This window comes from Nematolebias whitei, chromosome 13 (assembly GCF_014905685.2).
Source record: "Nematolebias whitei isolate Nwh7 chromosome 13, NemWhi1, whole genome shotgun sequence".
Classification (NCBI taxonomy): domain Eukaryota; kingdom Metazoa; phylum Chordata; class Actinopteri; order Cyprinodontiformes; family Rivulidae; genus Nematolebias; species Nematolebias whitei.
In genome coordinates this window covers 36,468,438-36,482,736 of record NC_056510.1, presented here as the reverse complement: position 1 = coordinate 36,482,736, position 14,299 = coordinate 36,468,438, and positions in this window count along the sequence as shown.

Here is a 14,299-nt window from a genome sequence, read left to right as displayed (position 1 = left end):
CCTGTTTCCTGGAATATCTTGCAAAAAGATCTGAAACTTGAGAACTTTACTAAATGGCTTTTATGTATGTGAATGTTTCTGTAAAATGCCCTGAGAACACTTTGCTGTGATTTGGCGCTATATAAATAAAATGAACTGAATTGAATTGAATTGACTTCTCAAAGTGGCTTCAAACATCTGCTAAGTTCCTGGGAAAAACCAATGCAAACATGTTCCTGTTTTTAGTTTTCTACACTGCCCTACAACCTAGTTGTTTTTGTTTCATTTTTTAATATCATTTTCTTTCATTTGTTCTTCTCAATTTGAATGATTTTTATGATTGTCCACTGTTGTCATCACTATTTGTTAAAATCAGGTCTCTCTTGTAAATAAGTCCCCGAGTCTCAATGGGATTAGCCTGTATAAATAAAGTTGAATGAAAAAAGAACTTTATCCTGAAAGTGTATTCCAGATGTTTTAGTCACTCGCATGAATCAGCGTTCATATATATATATATATATTAACTTTTAAACTGTGTGACTCATTCTGAAGTTGTCAGAGAAAACACAAGAAAGTCTGTTAAAACAGGAAGTGGGCACGCGCGGGGGCAGAAAGGATGTTTCTTGGACTGCATTGCTCTAAATGCTTTCAGCAGCCCAGAGAAAATCATAGTGATTTGCGGAAGTGCTGGTTTATGTGAAATGTGTGACTACCATCGGATTTAACAAACAAAATATCTGAGGTCTGACAGGGCAGTGCTTCAACTGGTTTCTGACAGGGAACAGCCTAAAACATCTGCTTCTAGTTTTTTTTTCCAGTCATCTGCTTTTCTTTGTTTACTTTTTGAGGATGTTGATGAACTTACAGGCAAAGTGTACATTTGAAATTTTTTTTATCTCAGTCACAGATAACTACCATCAGATGCACTGTAAGTTTACATGAATACTTATACTGCCAGAGAGCAAACAGGAAAAAAGATTGAATTTGCACATTTGTGCACGTGTTTATGCCTTTCTGTCATTAAAAATGTGAAAAATCTTAATACAATCTAAAAACAGTCTTCATTACATGTACATCTACAGCTGATTAACTTTTGGGAGTCAACCCAAGCTGTCATAAACTGACTGTAGAAACAATAACTCTTTGAATTTTACAGAATCTGAGCTAAAATCTTGTGGTAGTAGCTATAAGAATCATCAACACATACTCTAAGAGCTGGTTGCACAAAATAGATGTTTAAAGTGTTACTATTTGGAACTAACTCTGTCTGTGAACAAAATATTTCATAAACCATTTGACAGCTGTTACTGAAAGTTTTAGAAAATAATCATTGGATGTACAGCACCTGTACAACTGAACTTTTAGAATAAACCTAATTCAAGATGGCTGCCACAGCTAATCAAAATTATCCAACACAAAATGGCTAAAAATCAACTGACATTACAGGTACCGGTACTGAGCCAAAGTTTGATGTGGCAGCAGCTGAGACGCACTTACATGTAACATTTTGAAATATTGCATCATGTTTTTCTTTTACAGGCCAACAGCTTCCACTAACAGTTTAATCTGTAGAAGTACATCCAGTGACTAGTTCTGTAAAGTTTCATTAAAATCTAATAAGGGTTCATATTTTGCTAACGATAGAGACAAACACTGGCCCACACAGGCAAAACCATCATTGGCCAGTCCTTGAGGATATAAATGTAATTTATAGAAATAATCAAGTGTAAATCTTTAATTTTAAATTAAATAAAACAGACTCTTGCTTGGGGTCAAATAATCCAAAATTTGCCAGAAAGAATCAGGAGACGAAGCTCTCCAGCTACTGCTGGTTGCAGAGCTCGTGTGGCTTTAAATGATTTTGTTAATGATCTTATGGGCTGCTTGTTAAATTAGGATGTGACACTTTAAAGCTATTTTAAAATTCTGATTACTGTAAACTGTATTTTTGGATGTTATTAGCCGTTAGTTAATATTAATACAGTGAACACACTTATGTAGTTTTCAGTAAAAAAGCAAAAACAAACAAAAAATAGTTTTATTAGAGTATATTTTATTTGCAGGTTGGTTTGTAATTTTGTGTTTTTCTATTGGCTCTTCTTATTCCCACATTCTGTAGCATCTTAAATTTATGAACATATTACTTGATACATTTACTTCCTCATTTAAATCCAAGCCTTCCTGTGGAGCTTTAATAGTTTACTTGTTTTTGTTTACTTCTTGTCTCAGTTTCATGCCCTTCTGAAAATTAAATGTGTTTTTTGTTGATGATGTTTCTTGTCCTGACAGCTTCCAGACTACTCTCTGCTGCTCCTTGGGCTCATTCTTCTTCTTCTTCTTCTTCTTTTTCTTGTTTTTTTTTTTAATGGCGGTTGGCAAACAACATTTGGTGCATTACCGCCACCACCCGTAAGGAGTGTGAATCAGGACTAGCAAGCAAAAAACAAACAAACAAACAAAAAAAAACAAAAAACACCTATATTCTTTTAATTAACCCCGTTACTATTAGATAACGAAAAATAATCTTAAGACTTGCATCAAAATATCTTTTCCCCAATAAGTGTAAAAGATTATATTGTTCTTTTTCTCGTTCAAGACTCGTTATCATTTCTGTTCTTTCTTTCTGGTATTTCCTACAGACAGACATGACATGTTCTATAGTTTCACTTTCCCCACAGAACTCACACCTTCCTGTGTCATGTTTCCCCAATATATGTAGCGTTGCATTAAGTCCTGAATGACCTAACCGTAGCCGAGTTATTATTCTTTCCTGTAATCTATTTCTTCCAACACCTCTTCTCTTTTCTCCAACCTTCCTTTGAATTCTATAGAGCCATCTTCCTTTTACATCCTCTTCCCACAGCTTCTGCCATTTTTCTCTAATTTTTCTTTTAATAATACTTTTAGTCTCTGACTTACTAAAAGATACTCTTACATTAATTTCTTTTCCCTTTGCAGAGTCTTTGGCCTTCTTGTCTGCCATTTCATTTCCTTTCACTCCTATATGTGCTGGTACCCATAGAAACACAAGAATTAACCCCATCATCTGAATCCGATATAATATTTGCTGAATGTCTATCAAAATATCTGGACGACTTTCTGAGTGACTTCTTTGTAAACTGATTAATGATGAGCTTGAATCAGAACAGATGATAGCTCTTAAAGGTCTTGTTTCTTCTACCCATTCCATTCTAACATTATTGCAACCATGTCTGCAGTATAAACAGAGAGTCCTTCATTCACTTTCTTCCCTATGTTAAGTTTAAATTCTGGGATTATAACTGCTACTCCTGTATCACCTGACGGACTCTGGGAAGCATCTGTATAAATTTTTACATAATCATAATATTTCTCTATGTACTCTTGTACTATTGTTGAGTTACATATGAATGTTTTATCTAATTTCCTTCTGTGTAACAAAGTTAAGTCTACATTGGCCTCAGGTATAATCCACGGTGGAATTATTGATAATGGCACAGTTGGACTGATTTTTAAATTATGTATTTCTAATTCCTTTGTATCCTGTATTATTTTCAAGACATGAAATTTGTTGTCTGCTCTGTCCATCTCCCAACATTGTTGTAAAATTACCTGTGCAGGATGATTTTGACTGTGTCCCTTTAGATTAGCCCAATAATTTAATGATAATTGTGTCCTTAATGTTAGTGGCATTTCTCCCATCTCTACCTGTAGAGCTGAAGTTGAAGTTGTTTTCATTGCACCTGAGATTAATCTCAAAGCTTGGTATTGAATTGTATCCAGTTTTCTGAGGGCTGTGTCTGAAGCTGATCCATATACTAAACAACCATAATCTATTGTTGACCTTATAAGGCTTATGTAAATTAATTTTAATGCTTGTGTATCTGCACCCCAATCGTATCCGACTAAACATCTTATTACATTCAGTATCTTTTTACATTTGTCTATAACCTTTTGAATATGAAATGTCCAGTTCAGTTTCTCATCAAACCATAATCCTAAGAATTTGAATTGTTTTACTCGCTTAATGTCCTTATTGTATAACTTCAATTTTATTTCCTGATTTACTTTATTTGTAAAAAGTATAAGTTTCGTTTTATCAACAGAAAATTTAAAACTCCATTTATAAGACCATTGCTCAATCTTATAAATTGCATTCTGTACCTTTTTAACAAGAAATGTTTCCTTTTTTCCACGTTTCCATATAGCCCCATCATCAGCAAAAAGAGAGCAACCCATGTCATTCTCTATTTCCTCAAATACATCGTTAATCATAATTGAAAACAATAATGGACTGATAATACTACCTTGTGGAATACCATTATCAATATCAAAATTTTCTGATAGTCTGTCCAATCCTTACCTGTATTATCCGATCTACTAAAAAAATCTTCAAGCCAACAATATAATCTGCCATTAATACCAATATCCCTTAGTTTGAACATTAATCCTTCTTTCCACATCATGTCATAGGCTTTCTCTATATCTAAGAATACAGCCAGAACACTCTCTTTATTAACCTGAGCTTTTTTAATTTCATGTTGTAAACAAACGGCAGAGTCCATAGTGTTCCTTCCCCTTCTAAAACCACTTTGATATTTAGCCAAGGAACCCATAGTTTCTATATAAAATGTTATTCTTTCATTTACCATTTTCTCCATAATCTTACACATGCATGATGTTAATGCAATCGGTCTAAAGTTTACAGGATTTGTACAATCCTTCCCTGTTTTGGAACTGGTATTACTACAGCCTCTTTCCAGCTTTTAGGTAATTTCCCACATTCCCATATTTTATTATATAATTCTAACAATATTTCTTTTGAATACTCACTAAGTTTATTTATCATTACATATCCAATTTGATCTTTTCCTGGAGTTGACATTTTAACTTTCATTAATGCATATCTTAACTCAGAAATTGAAAAATACTTATTAATGATATTATTATCTTCTAAATTTATTGTCTTTTTTTCCCTAATATGGTAGACTCTTCCCTTCCTCCACTCTTCACTAATGTTATTTGAACTAAGTATATTTATAAATGCTTGAGCCAACATTGTAGCTTTTTCCTCATTTGTTACTGCTATTATTTAATCTTTAAGTAAAACAGGATAACCATAATTCTTCTTTATACCATTCATTCTGTTTATCATCTTCCATAATTTCCCTATTTCTGTTTCCCTTCCCAAAGAGTTACAAAATTTCCTCCAATATTCCCTTTTTGTCTTCCTTATAATTCTTTTGACCATGGCTTGCATCTTTTCATAATTGATTAGATTCTCAAAACTATGATTTCTTTTTAATATTTTAAACGCTCTGTTTCTTGATTTAATAATCTGGTCACATTCTGTTGTCCACCATGGCACTTTTTTCTTTCTTTTACTACATTTCTTTGGAACTGAGTTTTGTAAACCTCCTATAATAAAGTTACTAAACTGAAGATGTACAGAATCTACATCTTTATCCTTGGGCGCCTTGGGTCCGCGGCTGCTTTTGTTCCGGCCGGAAACAGGAGGCGGCTCCAAAGTGTTCCGGTGACTCAGCTAGGTGTCAGTCCCTCGCAGCGAGTCACGTGCGTGTCGCGAGGAAATGGTTTATTTGTAGGATGAATAACCATCTTTGAACCTGAAAAGCAAAATACATTTGAAAGGAGAAGCGGACGGAAACTCTGCTTTGAATGAAGTCATGAAAACTTGTCCAAAAATACACGAAATGACCAGAAGAGTTTACTGACAGAGGAACAGATATAGTACTGAAGAGTTCAGGGCCGTGGGGAAAGTCCCTGAACTCCTGGTAAATAATGACTAATATCCTGTGGAAGTTATCAAGGGGCTGTTTTAGTGGTCCAGGAGATAAATGTGCAAACGGACGACTTTGGTCCTCAGACCATTTTTTTTTTTTTTTACAACAGATATGAATAATAATAATAACAATTATTATTATATATTATAATAATTATTATTTTTATTTATTTAAAGAAACATTAAAAATATTTAGATCCCTGCTCATGTTTAGAAAGTTTGAATGTTTTTCCTTACCTTATTATCTGGCACAGATGGGAAAAATTAACTTTATAAACTTAAATACTTTAAATGTCAAGACAAGAAGATATTAGAAAACGATTCCATTGTGTTCTGTTTTGTGCTTGTAAGCAGATGGCCGCTTGTCCTGAGCCTGGTTCTGCTGGAGGTTTCTTCCTTTTAAAAGGGAGTTTTCCTTTCCACTGTCTCCACTGTGCTTGCTCAGATGGGAGACTGCAACGAAGCCAAGATTCAACTTGTCTGCTGGATTCCTTAGATAGAGAACTTTACTAATCGGCTTTTATGTATGTGAATGTTCCTGTAAAGTGCCCTGAGACAACTTTGTTGGGATTTGGCGCTATATAAATAAACTGAATTGAATTGTTCTGAATTGGAGTAAAGTTGATATGCTTAAAGTACTCATTTCAAACTATAAAATAAAATAGTTAATCTGAGCTATCTCAAACAGTGTGGCTTGAGTTCACTCAAAGAGTGAAAGATTTGGCAGTTCCTTTTCAGCAGATAGCCTTCCTAACACAACCTGGATTTGAACCTGCAACCTCACATTTAAGAGACTGCAGCATGACAACCAAGCTATCCCAACCCATGTAAACAATTGTGGGGAAAGTACAAAGTATAAAGTCACTATACGGTACAACCATCCATCATCCAGCTTCTGCTTCTCCATGAATGGACTGCATCCTCCCAGTCCTCATTAACAAGACTCCAGGATACATGAACTCTGTTGCTCAAAGCAAAGACACAGAGCGAGCGTTCTCTGGTTCTACCTATTTCTGCTGAGAACCATGGCCTTGGGCGGAGGAGCTGACTCATTACATTCTCTTCACACTAAACTAAATACTGATCCAGTTCATGCTGAAGGTTGTGGCTTGAAAGCAACAAAACCAGATAATCTACAAAACACAAATATAAGATTTAACTTGAATTAGAGTGTGATGACATCATCCTAATTCCTGCTGCTGCAGTTTGAATCACATTCCCTCTGTTTTATACACCTGTAACTGAATGACATTCCAAAAATACCATAGTAGAAAAACATAGCTTGTCCTTCCATTGTTTTATTATTTTATTACTTTTTAAGCAGATAGGTATAATTTGTCATCTTGTGTCAGTGAGAAAGAGCGCAGGAGCCTTAGCAGCCTCGCCTGCTTTTCTTTCTGTGTGCAGCAAACATCTTATGTTTCCAGAAACTTTAACCGAGGCGACAGCAACGTCTCCATGAAGTCCCCCAAATTCCTCTCAGATGAGTCTGAGTGTTTTGAAGCTGTGAGTCACAGGAAGATTCAGTTAAAAAAAATCTTGTGATTTAACACTCCTGTTCCTGGTGAGTAAAAAAAAGTACTCACAGCAAGGAACTGGCATGTTTCCAAGTGTTTTAATATGAGAAAAATGCATAGATCCAGAAAGTGAAACTCAAACATTAGGCTGGCTGCTAGATTTAAGTAACTCGTTAGTTTATTGAAGTTACTATTAAAACTGTTTTTCCAAGGGGAAGTTTTCAGAAAGACAACATTTACTTGCATGTTTGTATGAATTTTCATTTTACACAAGTACTAAATACATGTTTAAATTATTTTAAGGCAAACTGCATTTGAAGATGCCTGAAAAAATACAAAAAAGACTAGATTTAATTTTTTGTGCATTTCTAAGCTTCTTGCCGGAATTAATTAGTCCATTCATCCATTTTCTGCCGCTTATTCTAGGATTGTGTTGCCAGAGCAGAAGCTCAGACAATTCTTTCCACAGCCACCTTCCAGGATTCCAAGGTGTTCCCAGGCCAGCTGAGAGACATAGTTTCTCCAGCATGTCCTTGGGCTTCCCTCTATCATGTGGAGAAAACTCATTTCAACTGCCTATGCCTGAGAACTTGTTCTTTTGGTCACTATCTACAGCTTTTGACCATAGGTAAGGGTAAGAATAGAGACAGACTGCAGAGAGCTTTGTCTTGTAGCTCAGCTCCTTTTGAAGTCCTATCAACTAACGCAGCTTGATAGAACTCCAACAGCTTGATGACCTCCCCCACCTGGGGTGTCCAAAGATGGCCACCACAAGAGGCGAGCACATCTTTGCTCAGGGCAGCTGCCTTGACAACAGGACTGCAGACAACAGCCATATTCTGACTTGATGTCACCGTCTTCCGCTGAAGATGTGGTTGAAGTTCTGTCGGGAGTGGGAGTTGAAGATCTTTCTGATAGGCTCTCCTGGCAAGTATTTCTGGCAAATTACTCATGACACATTTGGGTCTGTTAGATCTGTCTGGCATCCCCTCCTGTCATCTGAGCTAACTTATCACGTGGTGGTGATTAGTTGACAGCTCTGCTTCTCTTTTTACTCAAGTGTTAAAAACATTTTACAGCAGACCAGATGACAAAACTACAAACCCTATCATGAATCTGTGTCCAAGGGCATCCTAGTGCCATGTGCACTTTTGTTTGAACATGATGCTAGTTATGGACAAACCATGACTAGCACTTATGTGCTACAACAGAACTGTGCTCAGGCTAAGATCATAAAGTCTGTTATTCTCAATTATACCCCCAATCAACTCCAGGTTAAACTATCTATATGTGGAAATTGGTCACCCAACAGAATGATGGAGACCCTAGCTGGAGCATCTTCCAGTTCCCCTGCTAAGAATTCCAAGAAGGTCGGGACTCTGAACAGACATTTGGTGCTAGGCACAAACAACAGCTGGAGCCCATTTCCCCACCCAAAGGCATAGGAAGCTACCATCTCAACTAGTGTGGAAAACCCCAACCCATAGGTACATCTTAACTTCACACACAAGTTTAGGCTCCTTTCCCTGGAGAAATGACTTTCTTTGTCCGAAGAGCATGCTTTGCTTTGCCAGAGTCCCAGGGCCCTGCCTGCAGCAGTTTTTTTGTGCCCACCTCCTGCAGGTGATGGAACCACAGGAAGGTGAACCATGGGAGTTGCATTTTAACATACAGTATACCCACTGTCTTTTCTCTGGACAAGTCCAACCATCTCAGTCTGGCCTCCAACTTTATCTCCCAGTTGTTCAACCTGTGCTGTAACTCTGACAACGACGTGGGCTACATAGATAACGGAGTTATTTCTGTGGAAAGCCTGGTCTGATGTGGAGAGATGGCATCCATCCCACTTTAGACGGAGCCGCTCTTCTTTCTAGAAATATGGCTGATTTTGTTTATCCCCCAAATTATTGACAACCCAGGGTCCAGTCCTGGAAGCAGAGTTGTAGTCCTCCACACCTCTCTGCTGCTTCTCCTCTGTTACCCACCCACACCCACATTGAAACAGTGTCAACTCGCCCACGGCTCAAATTAAATAAACCAAAAATCGGCTCTAAAAATATAAACCATAAAAATCTTATTAAAATAAACAGTTACTCTACCAGAACAAAATCATAAAATCATTAAATATGGACTATTGAACATAAGATCTCTTTCTTCTAAATCCCTGTTAGTTAATGATCTGATAATTAGAGATGTCATTTCTAGCCTGGCCTGACCCGTCTTTGGCTTTGATGCAGTTTTATGAATAATAAAGCATATTGCAATTATTTTCTATCTGGGTGTCCACAAACTTCATTAAAAAGTCTTCATTTGATCCAAAATGCTGCTGTCAGAGTTTTAATTAGAGTTTATAGGAGATATCATATTTCTCTAGTTTTAGTTTCTCTCCATTGGCTCCCTGTCAAATCCAGAATTGAATCCAAAATCTTACTTCTAACCTACAAAGCTCTCAACAACCTAGCTCCATCTTTTATTACAGATCTTATTGTTCCATATTTTCCTAACAGAGCACTTTGCTCTTAGGCTGCAGGTTTACTTGTGGTTCCTAGAATTTCCAAAACCAGAATGGAAGGCAAATCTTTCAGTTCTCAGGCTCCTCTCTTGTGGAACCAATTTCCAATCTCTGTCCATGAGGCTGACACATTATCCAGTTTTAAGACTGGACTTAAGACTTTCTTTTTTGCTAAATCCTATAGTTAGGGTCGGCTTGGGTTTCCTGAGCTGTCCCTTAGTTATGCTGCTATAGGCTTAGACTGCTGGAGGACAAACTGACCACAATTTTCACACTACTACTGTCTTTACTTACTCTGCTCAACCTGTTTTGTATTTGTAATTATTTTTTCTATCCTTAACATGTTTTTTTTTTTTTGTCTTTCAGGTACACCTACATCTACATCTGGACCTACCATTCTGTTCGTCTGTCTCTCCTTTCCGTCCTTACAAACTCAGCCGGTCAAAGCAGATAGCCACTTCTACTGAGCCTGGTTCTGCTGGAGGTTTCTTCCTTTTTAAAGGGAGTTTTTCCTTTCCAGTGTTACCACTGTGCTTGCTCAGGATGAGCAACCATGACGAAGTGAAGATTCAACTTGTCTGCTGCTTCCTTAGATAGAGAACTTTACTAATTGGCTTTTTTATGTACATGTATGTGAATGTTCATGTAAAGTGCCCTGAGAAAACTTTGTTGTGGACTGGCACTATATAAATAAATTGAAGTGAATTGATGATCTCATTCCTAATCTTATCTATTCCCATCTCTCCTAAGGAGAATCTTAAAATCTCCAGCTCTGCCACTCCCAGTTCAGTTTCGGTTCATCAATGCTACTGTTTCCAAACCATATGGCATTGCTCGTCTAACCACTGCCTTGTAAACATTTTTTTAACTTTACTGACAACAGTTTGTTACAAATCCCTCTTGAAAAATTTCTTCATCCTGCCTGGACTCTCCTTGTCACCTCTTTACCACATTCCCCATTTTCCTGGACAGTGGACTCCAAGTACTTGAAGTCCTGCATCTTTGTGACCTCTGCTCCTTGTAGCCTCACTGTTCCACCTCCTCCCTCTCATTCACACACGTACTCTGTCTTACTACGGCTGACTTTCATTCCTCTTCTTTCAAGTACATACCTCCACCTCTCCAAGTTCTCTTCCACCTGTTCCCTGTTCTCACCACAGATCAAAATATCATCTGCAAACATCCATGGTGATTCCTGCCTGACCTCATCTGTTAGTTTGTCCATCACTAAGCCAACAAGAAAGGGTTCAGCTAATTAATGTAATCCCACCTCCACTCTGAAGCCATCCGTCTCTCCTACAGCACATCTCACCACTGTCCTGTTGTCCTCATACACATCCTGTACCAGTCATCATACTTCTCTGCTACTCCAGATTTCCTCATGCAATACCACACCTGCTCCCTTGGCACCTTGTCATATGTTTTTTGTCAAATCCACAATGAAGAGACAAAATGTTTCTGCCCATATCTATCTACAGCTTAATTATTTCTACTCAATTCAAGATGGCTGTCTATGCTTATTAATTTTTGTTAAACTAAAACGGTTTGTAATTTTAATTTAAAGCATTATATATCTCAGTTAGGTTCTTTAAAATAAACATTCACTTGTTTATCCTCATCAGAGTGAAGCTGCAGGATCTTCCTCTGTCTGCTGTTGCTTGATTAGATCTGTCAGGCGCAGGGATCCACATGGTGGCAGTGTCCACAAATGCTCTAGACTGACTGCAGTTTCAGTTCACAAGAGTCATGCAAAAAGAATGTCTGGAAATCTTCTACACGTCCAGATTACAACCCAATTAGGCAGGCTTCCAAAATCTCCCCCGTCTTTTATTGTGTTCTGTCTGAGTCACCATGACTGACAGTCATCAGCAGCAGAAAGGTCAGTGTAACAGATAATCTGATGGCTAATTTAAAAAGGTAATCACATCCTCCCACAGTGGCACCTTTTAGTCATTCTGGTCACATTTTAGTGCCATAAATTTCCAGCATGGAGTGTCTCACAACTGGTAGTCTGGTGAGTAATGTTGCCTTGCCTGCTCCACCAATAAAATCATAATATTTTCTCAACAGCAGGAGGAAATGCACAAATGTTTGGTTAAGTCACAAAGTTCTGACAGGTGCTGCTTCCTGGGTGGTATGGGAAACCTGATGGGTCTCTGCTGGGTCTGATGGTGGACTCTGTAGTTGTAACAGAACCCAATGCTTTTTATCACCAGCCACCAAACGCAAAGCAGCAATGTTTTTTTGCCTGTAATACTGGAAAAACATCTCATGAAGACAAACTTGTTGCTTATTAAACTTTGCCATTAACTATTGGAGCTAATCATTTCTGCTGTTTTGGATAATGATCATGAATCACTGGTCGATTTTTAATGAGAATTTAAAATATAATCATTGTGTGTACCATTACAACTGAATAACATTTGGAGTCAACCCAATTCAAGATGGCCACCCAAACCAACTGACTTTAGAAAACATAAAAATTACAAGAATTCACTCAATTTTACAGAAATTAGGCTAAAATTTATTTTAGTTGTCGTGGTCATTCTCAACATATACTTGAGTGTTACACTTTGTTCAAGATCAATGACTAAAACTTTGGCAATAATAGTTAAATACAGCACTGGCTGTCTGTTAACAAAATATTTCTTGAATCGCTGGACAGACTTTAATGACACTTTCAGAAAATAGTTCTTGAATGTACATCTCAAATTAATTAACTTTTGCAGACAACCCGCTTCAAAATGGATGCCACAACTGGCTCATTATAGAAAACACAAAAATGGTTATACTTAATTACATTTTATAGATAGTAGGGTAAAATTGATGTGTTTATAACTGAGACACATTTAGAACACAGTTAAAACAGATTAATGATTTTGAGCCAACATACTTATAAATGGCTGCCATAACATGAACCAACATTAAAATGTTTATAACTCAGACAATTTTACAAAACAGTAAAATTTGATGCAGTAGTAGCTGAGAGACATTAAATCACATAATACGAACATTGCATTCAACAATATTACCTGAGAAATATTACTATATTTTCCGCCATACACGTCACATCGCCCTATGGTATGGTATGGTATAAAGTTTATTCATTTAAAAAAATACAAAACAATTCCATAACAATATAAAAAAGACACAAAATCATAATAATTTTCAAGTAACTGAACAAAATGAATAACTCTTTCTAATGTTTCTAATTCTAATACAAAAACACACTAAGCTACTTCATATATAATTTTATAACAATTCAGCTTTGATCTTTTCTTAAATGTACACATTGACTTGACATTTTTCACATCACTCTCTAGACCATTCCACAATCCAACTCCTTGGATGGAGGTAGACCTTACCTTCAGACTAGTTCTGAATTTTGGTTTGACAAATATCTCTATCCCCTTAAGATTACAACAACTTTGTCTTTTAACAAAATTTATTTGGATATTTAATGGTAATGTGTTATTTTGAGCCCTATACATAACTGATAAAATACTATAATCTACCAAATCATGGAACTTCAATAACTTCAGTTGATAAAATAATGTGCTTGATGGGTGACTGTAATGCTTCATCCATCCATCCATTATCTTTACCCGCTTATTCCATTTTGGGTCACGGGGGTCGCTGGTGCCCATGTCCAGCAATCACTGTGCGAGGGGCGGGGTACACCCTGGACGGGTCTCCAGTCCATCACAGGGACACATAGAGACAAATGAGACAAACAACCATTCACTCTCTCACTCTCACCTAGGGACAATTTAGAGTTATTAATCAGCTTAACATGCATGTTTTTGGTCTGTGGGAGGAAACCGGAGCACCCGGAGAAAACCCACGCATGCACGGAGAGAACATGCAAACTCCACCCAGAAAGGCCCCTGGACCGGGGTTTGAACCAAGGACATGCTCGCTGAGAGGCAGCAGCTCTACCAGTTGCGCCACCGTGCTGCCGAATGTAATGCTTTCTGGTGATAATTCTTACAGCTCTTTTCTGTAAAATAAAAATAGGTTTTGTAAATGTTTTACACGCTTTCCCCCAAACATCAATGGGGGTCCTGGGTCCTTAGTAAACTAAGGACCCAGAAATGCTACCAACACACAAAAATCATTTACAGGTTTTATTTTAAATGAAGACTGCAGCTCTGGACACTGGACCTCAGGGACTGATTTGCAGATCTGAAGCAGAGAGAGGCAGGTGAGTGACAGGGGCAAGGCAGGTCAATATTAGCTCAGAAAGATTAGACCAACCTGTCAAGGATTAGGACATCCCAGGAAGAGCACGGTCCAAGCAAATGGTCCAGATAGATGATGAGATCTTCACAGAACAAAGGGGCTAGAGAAATCGGCAGGCTGAGCAGAATCCAGAGGGCCAGGCAGGGGTCAAACCATAAGATCCGAGAGCAACAACTTGTCAGGCAGAGGAGCAGGCAGAGCAAAGTAAAAAGCCAGGCAGGGGTCAAAACCTTGAGATCAGAGAGCAAACGTTGGCAGACAAGGATC